Raw genomic sequence first — 11,281 nt, 5'->3', positions numbered from 1 at the left:
GTGTAGGTATGTATATTTGTGTGTGTGGACGTGTGTATGTACATGTGTATAGGGGGGGTTGGGCCATTTCTTTCGTCTGTTTCCTTCCGCTACCTCGCAAACGCGGGAGACAGCGACAAAGTATAAAAAAAAAAAAAAAAAAAAAAAAAAATATATATATATATATATATATATATATATATATATATATATATATATATATATATATATAATCACAGACACCCCAACTGCGTCATTGTGCTGTGAATGAAGGCAAAAGGAATGTCAGTCCGGTGGGTTGTCTGCTACCCTCTTTTGTTTGTCTGTTTTCACATTTGTCGAACCTTCTTCCGACAAGCCCGATCCTCGCCACGCCGTTTCAACCTTATTCTCAGGACTTGTTGCTCAGCAACATCTGGAAGGTCACCACCGCTCACCTCCCCCGGCTCGTACTCGTTGGATCTAGTCTCTCTCTCTTGTCTTTCACGATTCCTTTTCCTCCGACTGTCCTCTCCATTACCAAGCTTCTCTTCTCTTCTCACTGGTGCCTAGCCGTCTGTTCCAGTGCTGGGGAGTCCTTTTCTCTTCACCTCTCTCGACCGTCATCCAAGTCTCGCCACATTAAGCTCGTTGGCCGCCGCCACAGGGAAATCCTGCTGTACTCGACCACTTCTGTGTTGGTACCCACCCGCCTCTGTCTACACTGGGCAACCTCAACATTCCGTTTTTTTTTTTTTTCAGACGATGTGGCAATTTTCGTTCCAGTTCGTTGTAGGAAATTATCAATGATTTGAGCTTGTGAGTTGTGAACTACGAGCAAGTTTTTTTTTTTCCAATTATAATCTCCTTGTGTTGTGTCCCATCTTCAGAAGTGGTCCCCACGAAAGAGCTCAAGTCTCAGAAAAGCTTTAGTGACATTGTGTTTCTTCTCGGTAGTCTTGGCAGCAAGTCTTCGTGGCTCTTAAGAATTGAATAGTCACTACTGATTTCGTTCTGTTGTTATGTACAGACAAATGACGAAGGAAATCATCCTTACACTTCGGTTTTCTGATGATCTCTCTCCCCAAGTGAAGGTACCCAGACGCGGTAGTCTCCTTCCTTCCTCCTCCTCTTCCTTCTTTCCTCTTCCTCCTCCTCTTCCTTCCGTCCTCCTCTTCCTTCCTTCCTCTTCCTCCTCCTCTTCCTTCCTTCCTCTTCCTTCTCCTCTTCCTTCTTTCCTCTTCCTCCTCCTTTTCCTTCCTTCCTCTTCCTCCTCCTCTTCCTTCCTTCCTCTTCCTCCTCCTCTTCCTTCCTTCCTCTTCTTCCTCCTCTTCCTTCCGTCCTCTCCCTCCTCCTCTTCCTTCCTTCCTCGTTCCTCCTCTCCAGTAACCTGGGCATTCTCGCAGACACCGTCCACCTGTCTCATCTTCTCCTTTATGTTTGGTCTTGTGAGAGTCACAACCACCACGTCTCCGTCAGTGCACATACCGGCACCAAGTGGTGCGCCAGGCGTCCGGGATGGTGTCGAAACTGTCTCAGTCTACTTCTATGAACGATGAAGCCATCGCTGCACAGAGCGGCGGACCTACACCACACCTCCTGTGCTGCCTATGTTTTCTCCTCACCGAAGAGCCGTGTAGAGGCAGAGTCCAACGTCTAAGAAGCATTAATGAAAAGAGTAAATATGATTGCTTACACAGATGTGGGTCCAGGAACAGGTGTTAAGACAGTGTAAGACCGTTCCTGGCAGCAGTTTAATTAGTTTTAACCAGTTTTATCCACACTAAATACAACTACTGTAAATCATGAATATCCTATACGTCTTCAGACGAAGCAGACATCTCACAAAAATTTATATAATCTTTCCATGGATTAACAGGTGCCTGAACTGGACAATTGGTCATCTGGCCTGGACGACGCCTCCTGTTCTACTGGGACAAGGAGAAAGTAGCCACGTGGGCGAGTCCATATCCTTAAAGGGGAAGTAAGTCCTTACATAGTCAACATATGAAGTAACATTCATTGTCTTAAATAACAGAGTTATTCTCTTCAATGCGACCGAATTTGACTTTGAAAGAATGAGTTATAGATGTAGGAATTGCTGCTTAGGAAGAGAGGGGTCATTAATAGATGTGTTACAAAAAGGGTAAGAGAAACTTGGGCGAGTCCATTCACGTGTAAGGAGGGTGGGTGGGTGGGTGGGTACCTCAGCGTTCAAGGTAAAACTCCAGCCTTTCCCTCCTCGAGAGAGAGTGAAAGTAACTAGCACATGAGGAAGTCTTCTGCATGTCTTCCTTTTCACTTACTCTCTCCCAAGGACTTTCCAACTCTCTCGTCCTTCTCGTACACTTTCAGTCGGGGTTTCGGGGTCAACTTATCCTTTCTCTAGCCAAGGGGGAACGCTGCATCCGTTTTCTCCAAGCTTCATCTTCCCGTTTTTTTAGTTTTTTTTTTTTTTTGTCTCAAACACGACGCAAGCATTCGGAAGTGTGTCTGGGCTCTCGCTCTCTCTTCTCTCTCTCTCTCTCTCTCTCTCTCTCTCTCTCTCTCTCTCTCTCTCTCTCTCTCTCTCTCTCTCTCTTTCATACACCCTCCGCCCAAATAAAAAAAGACGACCAATTGGTAGGGTCCATTATGATGTAGGGAACCAGTGTGTTCAAGGACAAAATCTAAACGTTTCTCTAAACAAGAGAAAGTGAAAGTAACAGCCAAAATGAGCGAGTTTTCGCATCCGTTCTCTCTCTCTTTCTCTATCACTCACTTTCACTCAGGGATCCTCCAGCTCTCTCGTCACTCATTTGGACTTTCGACCACAGTTTCAATGTCAAGTTGTCCTTTCTCTATATACAGTGTCGGTACGTCCGTTTTCTCTGAGTTTCTCCTCGTTTTCTTTGTTCTCAAGAGAAGCAATGGCATTTTGCAAATTTCTCTGTAGTTTTCTCACACACTTTCTGGTTCATGGTATAACTCTCTCTCTCTCTCTCTCTCTCTCTCTCTCTCTCTCTCTCTCTCTCTCTCTCTCTTAGTGTTCATGACAGAATAGTGGAAGACTGGAGTGATGAAACACAAGAAGATATCTGGAAGCTTATATAAGTTAAAGCTTTTGAATTTTTCCGATATTCTCTTCGAAGAAGTTTATCTGCTGAAATATTAGATGATACAGTGTTACCTGATTACTCGAGTGTTCCACCTCTAAAACCTCACACACACACACACAAATATATATATATATATATATATATATATATATATATATATATATATATATATATATATATATATATATATATTATCCCTGGGGATAGGGAACATAGAATACTTCCCACGTATTCCCTTCGTGTCGTAGAAGGCGACCAAAAGCGGAGGGAGCGAGGGGGGGGAGGCTGGAAATCCTCTCCTCCCATTTTTAATTTTCCAAAAGAAGGAACAGAGAAGGGGTCCAAGTGAGGATATACCCTCCAAGGCTCAGTCCTCTGTTCTTAACAGCTCCCTCACATGGGCGAGGCCATTCTCGCGAAGGGGTTATGGGTGCTCGGACTGTAAGAGACAAATCCTTTCCCTTCTCGAGAGAAAGTGAAAGTGCGACACTGAGAAGTGAGAGTTTTTCGCTCCAGTTCCTTTCCCTCACTTTCGCTAGGGGATCGTCCGTCTCTCTCGCTCCTCTCGAGAACTTTCATCCAACCCCATAAGGTCAATCTGTCCCTTTCTCCAAGACACTTCCTCCGTTTTCAATGATTTTCCCATTTTCTTTCCTCGTCTTTCTTTTTTCTTTTCTTTTTTTTTTATCTTCGGCTGAAAGTGAAAGTTTCAGTCATATGAGAGTATTTCGCTTCGCATCGTCTCTCTTTAAAGTCTTACACTTTCGCTCAAGCTTCCTCTAGTTCTCTCTCTCTCTCTCTCTCTCTCTCTCTCTCTCTCTCTCTGAGGATCTTACATCACAAGTTTCAGGTCAAGGTTTACCTTTCTCTCACAAAGAGAAACACTTCCCGTTTTCTCCGAGTTCCAATTTTTCGTTTTCTACCCCCTAAGGTTCTCTCTCAAGCACTTATCTCTCTCTCTCTCTCTCTCTCTCTCTCTCTCTCTCTCTCTCTCTCTCTCTCTCTCTCTCTCTCTCCAAAAGTGAGAGACACGACCACTTGGTTGGGTCCATTATGATGTAGGGAACCAGTGTGTTCAAGGACAAAATTTAAACGTTTCTCTCAACAAGAGAAAGTGAAAGTAACGGCCAAATGAGCGAGTTTTCGCACCTGCTCTCTCTCTCTCTCTCACTCACTTTCACTCAAGGATCCTCCAGCTCTCTCGTCACTCATTTGGACTTTCGACCACAATTTCAGTGTCAAGTTGTCCTTTCTCTATATACAGTGTCGGTTCGTCCGTTTTCTCTGAGTTTCTCTTTTCGTTTTCTCTGTTCTCAGGAGAGGCAAAGGCATTTTGCAAATTTCCCTATAGTTTTCTCACACACTTTCTCTGTCTCATGGTATAACTCTCTCTTTCTCTCTCTCTCTCTCTCTCTCTCTCTCTCTCTCTCTCTCTCTCTCTCTCTCTCTCTCAGGATCCACGACAGAATAGTGGAAGGATGGAGTGATGGAAACACAAGAAGAATTTTGGAAAATTATACAAGTTTTTGAATTGTTCTGTTATTTTCTTCGAGGAAGCTTATGGACGGAAATATCATATGATACAGTGTTACCTGATTACTCTAGTGTTCCGTCACTCCAACCTTCCACTCTTTCTCTGTCTGTCTGTCTGTCTCTCTCTCTCTCTCTCTCTCTCTCTCTCTCTCTCTCTCTATATATATATATATATATATATATATATATATATATATATATATATATATATACATATATTCTTTTTCTTCTTTTATCACATGGGCGAGGCCATTCTCGCGAAGGGGTTATGGGTGCTCGGACTGTAAGAGACAAATCCTTTCCCTTCTCGAGAGAAAGTGAAAGTGAGACACTGAGAAGTGAGAGTTTTTCGCTCCAGTTCCTTTCCCTCACTTTCGCTCGGGGATCGTCCGTCTCTCTCGCTCCTCTCGAGAACTTTCATCCAACCCCATCAGGTCAATCTGTCCCTTTCTCCAAGACACTTCCTCCGTTTTCGATGATTTTTCCCCCAATTTCACTTTCCTCGTCTTAAAACCTGACTCGAGCTTTCATCTCTCTCTCTCTCTCTCTATTACTTTTTGAGCACGCCGGCACGACCCTAGAGCACGATATTAAGAACTCTCAGGACAGCAGTACGGCTCTTGAGCACCAAGGTACGGCCCTAGTCCATGACGGTACGGCCTTTAGATATGACGAGCCTGGCAGTTTACGTATAATAAGTACATTTGCTCTGATTCAGTCCTCCCCCCCCCCCCCTCTCTCTCTCTCTCTCTCTCTCTCTCTCTCTCTCTCTCTCTCTCTCTCTCTCTACCTACCTACCTACCTTTTTCTCATATGGAAGAGCCCAAATCAGACGAAGGGGAGGTCGCTCTTCAAACTGCAAGTCAATCCTTTTCCATTCTCGAGAAAGAGTGAAAGTAACGTGCGGAGGAGAGAGAGAAAGAGAGAGAGTTTTCGTCCCTGCTCCCTCCCGACTCCTCTCCCCTTTCACTCACTTTCACTCAGGGGTTTTGCAGATCTCTCTCTCTTCTTCTACACTTTCATCCACAGTATTAGGTCAAGTTGTCCTTTCTCCACAACACTAAATCAGTTTTCACCGAGTTTCAGCCTTTCAGAAATCCTTTCCCTCTATCTCGCTCTCACTGATGAGTGCGTCTTCCCTCAAAAGTGAAAACGAAGCCTTTCCTTTTCCCAAGAGAAAATGAAAGTAAAGTGTATAAGAGCTAGTCTTCCTTCTTGCTCTCTATTCTTCTTTCACTCACTTTCACTCAAGGCTTCTCCGACTCTCTCTCTCTCTCTCTCTCTCTCTCTCTCTCTCTCTCCTGTGAGGTTATGAGGCCTACATAAGCCTACGTTTTCCATTCCAGCCATCCATCTGCCAGGAGGGCTTTTTGACACGTGGGCGTCAAAGGGAACTTAAGTGTTTTCAAAGCCAACCAGGTACAACGGGACGACCCTTGAGCACGACGGGACGACCCTTAGGTATGATGATGACCCCCTTATAGCCTTTGACCTGACCCTTACGGGACAGATCAAACGTTTGGCCATCACTCCCAGGGGTCGTACCGTCGTACCCAAGCATCGCACTGTCTAACGCTTGGGTCGCACCGTCGTGCTCAAGGGTCGTACCGTCGTACCAAAGCGTCGTACCGTCGAACGCTAGGGGTCGCATCGTCGTATTCCAGGATTGTACCGTCGTGTTCAAAATACTAAGAATCTCACAACTTACTATCTACTGTCCTATAGAACTTCTGCCTATAGACGATATGCTAAATCTAGACTTATGAACTTGGCCACCATCATACATAGCACGTAAGAAAAGTAAAATAATACATTACACGCAATCTTTCTGACCTCTTCTAAGCATTCCACCCTGTAAATCAAAGATACTCAAAGACAATTTAGAATACAGTGACGAGTTATGAGTCACACTGGTGGTTCTGGGTGAGGAGTCAGACTGGTGATTCTGGGTGAGGAGTCAGACTGGTGATTCTGGGTGAGGAGTCAGACTGGTGATTCTGGGTGAGGTATCTATGATCTTTATGGGTCAAACTGTTGATCTTGGGAGTTGATCATTGTGATCTTAGCAACATTTTTGATCCGAAAGGGGACAGAGGTTCAGAGTAAGTGTGTGTGTGTGTGTGTGTGTGTGTGTGTGTGTGTGTGTGTGTGTGTGTGTGTGTGTGTGTGCGCGCGTCGACGTATAACCCAAAGGTAACTTTAAACATCCGTCAAAATACTTATCGAGATCGTTATATCCAAGATTAACGTTGACCACCATTTCTGACCGCCACTGAGGCCCGGAAACGATGCAAGGAAGGACTCAAGGCCACGGGGGAAGGGAAAGTGAACGAGATGTGAGAATGAGAAAGCCAGCAAGGGAAAGCGCTGAATCGGCTTTCACGCCGATGGAAAGGACAGAACAGCCCACGAACCGCTGGCCAGGGTCCTTGAAAGTGGGAGAGAGAGAAAGAGAGAGGGAAAAGGGACAGAGCTGAAGGGAAAGAGAGACTCAAACGAAAGTGAAAATCAGTGAAACTGATTCCCTCTGTTTGTCTCTCCCTCTCTCTCTCTCTCTTTGGTTCAACTCTCACTTTCAAGCTAAGTCCCCCGGCCATCACTTTCACTTGGCTGTGTTCCCTCCCTCCCTCCCCCGCGGTTCTGATAATGGACCGTCCCCGCTGGCTATATAAGCACCAGCACATCCCTCCGTGTGGACGAACTCGGGCTGGTCTCCGGGTCTCTCCAGCACGGGGCCTGGAGGCCACCCTGGAAGCGGGGCTTTACAGTTCCTCCCCTGGAAGTGCTGCGGTTATGGCTCAGCAAAGACCTCAGAGTAACAAGATATTTCCAGCTAATTCGACCGAGGTTTCCGATGCCGATGCAACGATCCGATGCCAAAGGGTTCCCGTTGGCTAAGCACCCGATGCTGAAGAAGCCGATGACAAGGCATCGGATGCCAAAATATCCGATACGAAAGTACCCAGTATCGAAGTTTTCGATGGCAAAGATTTCAGCGCCAAAAGTATTCGGTGAATATTCAGTAATATTCCTCTTGAACTTAGAAAGCGTAAAGAGCAATATTCGACTTGCAGATCGCTTAGCAACTATGTACTGTATGTATAGATGAATAACCAGGTGCTTATTGTATGATATGTATCACGCGAAGTAGCCAAGTACTGTACGAAGTCAAATATCACGAAATATCCTATTCACTTCATTTGAGTGACGACAGAGAATCTATAGTAATAATACAGGAGGAGAGGCAAGTCCTACTGTGACACAGACAGGCGATGGCCACACCTGTTCTTGGTCCCGCGCCACAGACAAGTCACACCAAAAAGAGCCACGATGGAAACAAGTATATGCAGTTCTACTCTACGTGCTATCCTCGGCGACATCAGAATGTATATCGAGGCCAAAATGAAACGCAAACTCATTCAGCAGAACCGTATTTGCCTCCCATTTTCTTCTTTCTCGTATTTTCCTCCTGATTTTTCTATACCGATATCTGCATATGGCATGGCCAAGAGGACGTCTGAAATCTGATCTTCGAATGAGAACATTACTTGACCCGCGATGGCGTTAGATTGTAATCTACGCTAGAAGAAAAATCTTAAGAGTATACATCTAAGAAATGGCTCTTTGTTGTTCCTAAAGCTATAGCGGGTTAGGAGTAGCTATCTTGCCTGATATCTTAAAGAAAGTAGATGATATCTTAAGTCCCGATACCCGTCAGTCTTTCGACCGTGTGGGAGGATCAACCGCTTAATCCTTCTGTATTTACTTGTCTTCATAGTTACCCCTCAGAAGCGGAGATCCAGTGAAGATTAATGCGATTCATTATAAATCAGTCATTGGATGATATCGCTATCTAATCATAGTTCCAGGAGGGTTGGTTGGTTGGTTGGTTGGTTGGTTGTGGGTTGGGTTGGGCCATTAACTGCTAGGCTCATTATGGCCATTGAGCCACATCCTCAACCGAATGATCTTCAACACCTTCTTCAGGTATCAAAGATAATTCCAAGACTACAGCTGAAGGAGGAGTAATAATCCAAGTTGTATTTGTTGTAGATTAATTTGAGGGTTATGTAGTAGATCAAAATTTGAATTAATCTATCATTACTTTTTTAACATAAGCTCGTTTTTCCTTTTTGTTACTCATTAAACCATTTTCTTTTACAGAAAATAGTATTAGAGAAAACGAATAAGGGCAGACTATAGTGAATCTTAGCTTCGCGAATTGTTTGGTAAGACTCCTCATAAATATTGAACAATTAAGATGTATTATTTATCTAGCACTGATCGAGTGATTTGAAAAAACTGTTTTATTTTCTCTTATACAATATGAAAGGCGAGAGTTGGCTGAACCATAAAGCGATCTTACACAGACCATAAGAACCCCAGGAGGAGGACGTATATGTCATGCAAACAACGTGGAATACTAGGAAAAGAATCGACGGTCGCTAGACATGATATCAACATCTGAATTTCAAATTCTACTAAGCGCTTCCCTCGACCTCCAGACCTACACCATGAGATCGACCACACCAACCAATCCGTCACTAAGTCAACCAAATCCTTATTCTTTTTTCCTTCCATCGAAATCGACAGATTTTCCTTCAGTATTATCATCCTCATTCACCCACTTCCTAACTCGTCCCACTGCACAGTAGATGTTGTCTTCGACTAAGACAACATCCAGCATCAACAATATTGTGTGTATACTGACATTTTCTGTTACCATCACCTCCTCCACGTTTGGTTAACTGTGAAGAAAGCCGATTGTAATTCTGAAACTTGAATCACCACGAGAGAGAGAGAGAGAGAGAGAGAGAGAGAGAGAGAGAGAGAGAGAGAGAGAGAGAGAGAGAGAGAGAGAGAGGGGGGGGGGGGCAGTGTTTGTGTTTCTTGCAATACAAAAACACTTCTTACTTGCCTCGTAGATAATTAGTCTCCCAACTCAGGAGTCATCCGACTCAAAATCTGTTTACCTTTGATAACTGAATTCCTCTATGCTGGGGATTCAAAAATACAACACAAAAATGAGCATGACTCCGTTCTACATGTTCTCACTGGAGTCGAGATCCTTTTCCATTTTTCCCTTCTTATCAAACACCCAACAAAGGCTCACGACAGGTCACGACCACTTCTCCAACACTGCACTTTCCTACCTCTGAACCCTTCCTTTATACATGAAATATCAGTGTCCTTCCCCAAAGGTTCTCCTAATCACAATCTTATCTGTGACTTCCAGCTGGGCAAGTTCATCTCCTAACACCCTCACCAGCGCTACTTCGCCTTGTGGGATGCCTCCAGCTGTGCTGACCGTATACCGCAGGTCATCTTGATTGAAATGGACTCCTGTGTCCTCTTTCCTAAATCTTTATTCCCTAAGTCATCATCTGACGGCTCTTGGTCTGGTGCCTGTCACATTTAAGAACCGAGGGTATGAGGGCACAGAACACATCCCTTTTCCAGGATCTCAATCTCACTTCATTTCAGTTTCGAATCAATGCTAAGCCGTTATTCACAGAGTCAAGCACGCCTTAGTGAAATAAGAGTGTGATGATTAGACTTATTTTTTCAATGATAAATCATTCTGGTCTTCAATCTAAAGCATCTCTAACAACACTTACAAGTCAATCTTTATTCCTTTTTTTTTCCGAACTGAACAATCTATAGCTAACTCTCCTGATAAAGCCGCTCCTTTCCACACCTGATTTTCTCTAACTTTGTTGATTCCACACTTTGTCCTTTCCCTCCTCCTCCTCCTCCTCCTACTATGCCCTCTCCTATGTCTTCCTCGTGCGAAGTCCTCCAAGCACTCTCCTAGCTCTTATTCCGGATGGAATACCTTCTTGTGTGCTGAGGTACTGTCTCAGAGCTTGCTCCGATCCTTGCTCGCCTATTTCACCTTTGTCTAAAGATCCAGACTTTCCCCTCATCTTAGAAGCATGCTTTGGCGTAGCTCATTTCTTCTAATCTTTCTAGCCCTTCTATCAGCCCATTGCTCCAAGTTCCGCAATATCTAAAGTCTTTTTAATCCCCCTTAACTCGCACATCTTTATACACTTAGAATCATTCCTTTCCTTCGGATTATCAATACGGTTTCCGTAGCGTAAGTGCTACTAATGCCCCTCTCTCCTCTGTGACTCACTACTGGTCCTCCTCTCTCTGGGATTCTGGTGAATTTTTCGTCGTGGCCTTCGACAACTCCAATACATTTAACAGTGTGGTTTACGTCTTTGCTTCTTGACCTTCCTTCCATTGGCTTCTCTGTTGTTACTCTGTTATTCTACGCACAGCTTCCTTTCTGGTCGTGCTATCGTGATAATCTCTGATGGAAAGACTGATCCTGTCAACCGTGGTTTGTCCCTCAGGCTGTGTCTTATCATCCATTGTCTCTTATCTCCACTGATGAACTTTCTTCAACCTCTAACCCCATCGAGTGTTACTTCAACTTACTTCATCTTCGTGCTCGACTTTATATTCGCTCATTTTTGCGAATATCAAGTGGGGAAGCAGTAGTGATATTCAGCAGTGCAAAAGACCCAATTTTTACCTATATTTCTTTAAATTTCACGCGTTTTCCCAAACTAGATCACAAGAGACTACAATTCAGTCTTGCAGTAACCCTATCTTCCACTCTAACATGGACACTTTTCAGAATCTATTTCCTAAAAGCTGGAGGCTTGGCATAGATGCTAATA

Source organism: Panulirus ornatus, chromosome 15 (assembly GCF_036320965.1).
Source record: "Panulirus ornatus isolate Po-2019 chromosome 15, ASM3632096v1, whole genome shotgun sequence".
Lineage (NCBI taxonomy): Eukaryota > Metazoa > Arthropoda > Malacostraca > Decapoda > Palinuridae > Panulirus > Panulirus ornatus.
The sequence above is the reverse complement of the archived record's forward strand: the minus strand, read 5'-3'. Positions refer to the sequence as shown.